Genomic DNA, 6,290 nt, shown 5'->3' on the forward strand with positions numbered 1-6,290 from the left:
TTACCTCTGGATTATTGCAGAGGGACATAACGCAGGTGTGAGATGAGGGTGAAAGAGATCTGTCCTCCTCAGAGTGTGCAGATATAGTCAGATCTCACTGGGCAGTTGCAGGAGCATCAATGTGACCCATCAGAGCAACGCTGTACAGGCCTCGGAGGGTTTGCTGATAACAGGGACTTGGCATTCCTGACCCGCTGAACAAATACCAGGCATGTTCTTTACTTTGGCACTGAACGGGTGAAAGCACGAATGCAGGAGAATCCAAGTGAAAAACCAAGGGCAGTGTCTGGTCAGGAGCATGCCTTGGGATCTTTCAGGACATGGGAGGCACGCAGGGTACATGAATTAGTCGTGTTCTTTGGAAATACTACACAGGCACACAGGAGTCCTACTCTGGGATCTTGATTTCCACCTGGGAGGACAGGTCAGCGACTCTCCAAACTCATACAGTGTTTACCTCCCTGGTACTAACAGATGATGCCTGCCACTGTTACCATCCTTTTGGTCTTTGAGATAGGGGAATTTTCCGATAGCTGCTACTCTTGCCCTAGGGCCCAGGTGTACGCAGTGCTTTCTTTATGTGCGGTGCTCTGCTTCAAATGCAAGGCCTATAGCTTCATGTTTCTGGTGGCAGAAGAAAGAGTTGCTTGAATATTTTCTCCGTAATAGAGTTACGGAGACCCATAGACTTTACAGCATGAGGCACCAAAGAATGTTTTGCCTCCTAGTGACTGAAAATTAAAGGCATTGCAGAGATTAAAATCTCTTCTTTTTCAAACTCTGAAAGACTTAGGATGGCACAGCAGGACTTGGGTTGGTGAAGTGTTTTGCCGAGCAAACGGAAAGAGCCAACTTCCTCGTAAAACCACAGCCATTGGCGGTGGAGTCTCACTGGCAGGTGTAATAACTGAAATAACTTCACGCTGACATCTCTGCAAACAACAGAAAACAAATGAGCGGCGTCACTGTTACTTTGCTAAACCAACGCTGAAGCTGAGGAAAAGGTTTTGGTTGCAGAGGTGTCGTCATTGTGCCTATTTTTGCTCTCATTTCATTTTTCATGCATTGAAAGTTTCCTTCATAAATAGTCTCAAAGATGGTCCACTGTTGGTATACTCAGTAAAGACTTCTTTAGTATTATTTAGTCTTTATGAGAAATAAATAATCTTCTTTCACTGGAAATAGCATATAAGCAGCTTCTTAATTTTAAAATGGAAAAAATACAACATTCAGTCTTCCCCTGTGGAGGAGTGGTTCCTTCATTTAGATTATAGGTTTTTAGATTTTGTCTGTGAATGCACTATGATTACAGATGCAGAAAATAATTGAAGTAAGGTCAAAATGTATACATTTTGTATTCCATAATGATGATTGTGGTTACTTCTACTGCTCCAGTAGCTGTGGGGAGCTGCAGCTAGGGTTGGAGTTTCACTACATTGGATTCAATGTAGACCTAAGAAACAGCTCTGAAAGGAGTCCTTCTCTTTCAGTGCAGAACTTAATTTAAAATGTGACACGTGTCTCCTGAACTCCTAGGCCTTGCAGTTTCATTTTTTTCTGTTGTAGGTAGCCGTTGTGAAAAGTCAAAGCTGTGGGGAGAGCATCAGGCTTTTGAGTCTGGTGAAGTCTATAGGCCTGTGAGTGGACAGCAATCTCTAGCTGGACTGTTTGCTCAACAGGAGACTGGAATGAGGAGCACAACGAGAAAGCACGTGAGATACTGCATGTGCTGTTTTATTTGGTTCATTTCTAGAGATAATAAAGTGTAGCAGCCAAAGGTGAAGGCCAGAGCTGATCTTATGGGGTGCCATCTCCTAACTTGTATGCCATGGATGTGAATACATGCCTATCGCAGAGCCATGCTTGTGGTATAGTGGAGAAAGATTAGGCAAGAACTGTGCTTTTGCAAATTAGAAATAGAATTCTACCTTGGGGCTTAAAAATGGGTTCCCTGAGTAGATAACCTAGGTTAATAGTATGCTGGGAGGGTGGGGGGAGATTAATATCCAACATCTGTTGGTAGTGAAGCTGCTGGCTGACCTTATCTTACTAACAAAACTCAGGTTGGAATGAAAGAGCAGCTTACTCCACTCAAACGTATATAATGTCTTCATTGCATATGAAGAGACACGCTTAATGAAGTGCGATGTCTTACTTGCAGGTGCATCTTGTCTCATAGAAAATGAAACTGTCAGTCTGCTAGGAGCCCTGGGTGACTGTAGCATGCCAGGGAAGAAAGTCAGAGACATACATGGGTTGTACATTTTTGGTTGATGGTTCAGAAAGTAACAGATCAAACATACCACTAAAGTACCACTACAGTGCCAGGTACCAACAGAAAAGCCAGAGTATCCAACCATTCCTTTTTATAACACAGCTGACTGCAGAGTTATACCAATACAAATTGGGAATAAGCAAGGATAGATTTTAAGTCTTAGGCTGTTAACTGTTTGGAGGTATCTTTTTTGTTACATGTGCACACACAAGTCCAAGCTATTATCCCAATATAATTATATACTTAAAAAAATTATCAAGAACCGTGGTTTTGCAGATTGTACTGTCAGCTCATTACTGAGCCATTAAAAAACTGGTTCCAGCAGCAGAACTATTAATGAGCTTGTTTCAAGTAGCGTATGCTTTGTGATTACTTGGCGCTCTGCCTCAGTTTAATTAAGATTTTAAATTTACATGCTGCTATTCAACCATATGTTGCACTAGTGTTTACAAAGGTGAATAGATTTTATTGTCCTCCTTTTATAGGTCAGGGACACGGTGTCATTTTGGGGTCAGGTGACAAGACTGAAGCCACCCAACCCCTGAAGCAGTCTGGATCTGTTGCTCAACCTGCAGGGTGGCATTTCCTCCATTCAACTGAAAGAATGATTTGGTGGACATTGACAAACTTGGAACAAGACAATTTCAATAATATTATTTGGTAGAACTATACTACTTGGTTTAATCTATTCATTAAGATCTGTTGCAAAGATCACAGAAAAGCTTCATATCTGTGGAAGTGCAGTGGCCAATTTAAAACTGTACCTTTGACAGGAAAATGATCGAAGTAATTGAAGTGATTTCTGAGAGTCTTAAAGAAAAAAAAAGATAATCACATAATAAGAAACAGTATTGTTCCTCCTATCACACTTTCTTTATATTATCAGCAATTATTTGATGTTCCAATCTTGCAAGTCAAGAATATGAGCAGTCATGAGTAGCATGAGCAAAGTTTGCTGAAACAAATGGGCCTGGAAAGGTCAGATCCCTGCCTTGAATAAATAGGTATAGATGATAATACTGCTGTTTAGTCTCCTAGGTGTTGCGTGCTGCATAGAAACGCAGCAACTCTTTTGTGACGATTTGATTTTTTATCCAGTTTTAAATAAGAAGTCCTTCTTGCTGTTTCCCAGCTGTGTGGTCTACTTATTAGTGTGTTTTCCTGAGCTTTTTGCTCTGTTTTATGAAGGTGGAAGGTTGACTGAGTTACGAGTTGGGTGTGTGTTCACCCACTTTCATAGCATCTAACCTCTGAAGAGAATTGTTGGCACAGGAACCTCCCAGGCCTGTAAGGGCACTGAGCACTTCATTCCTTGCTTTTGTCTCTGAAGGGGTATCTGCAGAGCTGAGTACCTATCTTCCATCAGTTTAATTAGACATTCAGCTCCATGCTCTGCTTCCTTATTCTTCCCAGTGGACTGATGAGACACCCAAGCATTTGGAAAATCAGGAAGGTACCTCCATACTTTGTTACAGATATTTAATTAATGGGTTATAGATAAGTAAGTGCTTTCATGTACTCTTGGTACCTTCCAGCGGTGGCAGCGTAACAAAAAAACCCTCCACGATCTGTCTTAAGGTCTGGCAAATGGTCTGGTCATTGCTAGCTGTTAATCAGGAGAGCCAACAGATTGCCACTGGTCCTCAAGGTGTGCATATCGCAGTAGTGACATGCCAGAGACTCTTTTTGCTGTTATTGTGTTTATTCCTACAAATGAAAAGACAAATACGAAACAAAGAGTTGTAAAACAGGTGTGGGAATACTCAGAAAAAGTACCTTCATTTCAGTTCTGAACTACAAATCACTTGCTTCAAATAAGAAGTAAGATAATATTGACACTGCTAAGAAGTGAATACTTTACAACCCTATGGCTTTCTAATGCTGTGCCTGATGCCTGCCTGATCGCTCCATACCTATAGCTGGCATATTGCGGGGATAAAAGGATCATTCAAAAGTAAGGGAAGCCACGTGGTTTCACAAACCCTGGGCCCAACCCTCTGAACACTGTCAAATACAATCCCGTACACAACTGGATGTGAATTCTGCACAATGGTTTTGTACCCTTCTTCTCTACGTGGAGTATAGTTTCCTTCCTTCTCCCCATTTTTCTAATGAAACCCTATACTTCCTTTAATTCCTTTTTCTCTTCAAGAAAAGAGTAAAAATAATAACAGTGATGATGAAGATGGTGATGGTATAATTCATCACTTGCATTTTATAGCACTAACTCACTCTGGTAGTGCAGTTAACAGTCTGTAGAAGACACAGAACTCCTTTTTTGGAAAGAAGTGATGGGATTGCTGTCCTTGCTTAGGGGACATCCCAGTACAACTCTGTGACATCCTGTAGAGCAGACAGAGGCTGGGTGTCGGAGGCGGTGTGTGCCGTCAGCCTGAACTCACGTGGTGGGAGCTGCGGCTTTGCAAGATCCTGCCCTGAGTGATTTGGAAATTCTTGTTGTGCTATCAGGAAGGAGCGGGAGCATACAAAGGTGGTTGTAGGCTTGGGGTTACAAGGACTTACAGAATTTTTATCTGCCATGCAGTGCACTCGGTGACTTTGCAGTTCTGCAATCCTTTTCCCTTCATTAGTCATATCCCATAATTGACCCGTCATTAACCACTGCCCATCATTAGCTACACTGTCGGCTCTAACCCTGTTTTAGAGTTCAGGCACTAAATAATGACAGCCTTCTCAGCTTGCTTGGCTGTGGGTCATTTCTGAACAATGTGAAGTACCTAGAATAAAAAATTTAAAAAAGAGGAAATTTTTCCGAGTAGAACTGTGGAACAGGTAAAGCCTCACAAGAATGGATCATCCTTGGAAAAATGTAGTGCATCATATTCACTGTGCATTATGGGGAGTATGAGGGAGATGGTGCCATTTGTTAATACATAGACCCAAGAGAATTAATCAAACATGTATAAAGGGAATGGTCTGATTACTCGTTGATTATAAAATGACAATATGATAATTTTGATTATAAACTGCAAACATACACTCTAAAAACACCCTAATATTTCTAAGCAAAACCACCCAAATCAGTCCCATCTCTATACAGATAAAATCACACACCCTGGTCAATGCTGTTCTGTCTGTGCTGACATCTTACGGTGTGTGGAGCAATGCTGTGGAGAGAGAATGAGTTGCCTGTAAATCTTAACAGCTCAGGAGCCAGAAGGCAAGTAAGGGCAAGTTAAACCCACTCCACATTTCGTATTTTTTAAGTCCTGTGAATTTGGAGGTCTGTGTCAAATTTGGAAAGGTTGTGCCTTGCACTGCTGCAATAAAGGGCACTGTCTCCAACTGTGGTCTGGTGTTTCCTCGGAAGAATTTGATGTGTGACCTGGAAAGTCCCTAAGCAGCAGCTGCTTCTCTGGTGCAGTCTCACAAAAAAGAAATGAGAGGACAGGTTGGGTCTGTCTCTTGCCAGCTTTTCTGCCAGATGTGAGCAGCTCAGGAAAAGCAGGGCCCACACTCAGTTGGCTCTGCTGAAACCTAGGGGTGAGCCTAGCAAGGAACCATCCTCCTCCCCACTTGGACTTTGAGTTCAGCCCAGGAGAAAAGGACAAGCCATGGTGAGGACCCATACTTAGTTTTTATTTCCTGATTCTTTGGCCCATCACTATAAGAGTAGATGAGTTACGGGTCTCTCCCAGCACTCATACAAGGCATGGGCTTGACCGTATTCAGGAAGAGATTGCCTTTTAGCATCATACTCCAGGCTGAATTATGAGTAGGAGTGTGCTGAGAAGACAGACCCTAAAGTCCTCATGAAATATTTCTAAAATCCATAATGGTTTAACCCCTGCAAATGATTGGACTCTAGTCTATGGTTTAATTTGAAAATACATGTTTTTTGCTGTTGTTTGCACTTTGAACCCTAAGGAGAAGTTCATAGAGGCTACAAGCTCCTGTAGAGGTGTGGGTTCCTCTGTGCCCAGTTGGGTTGCTCTGTTTCACCCCCACGCCCTGCTGGGGAGCTCATTCTCTCCAGACTCCCTTCTGGAGCAAG

Source organism: Ciconia boyciana, chromosome 1 (assembly GCF_034638445.1).
Source record: "Ciconia boyciana chromosome 1, ASM3463844v1, whole genome shotgun sequence".
Lineage (NCBI taxonomy): Eukaryota > Metazoa > Chordata > Aves > Ciconiiformes > Ciconiidae > Ciconia > Ciconia boyciana.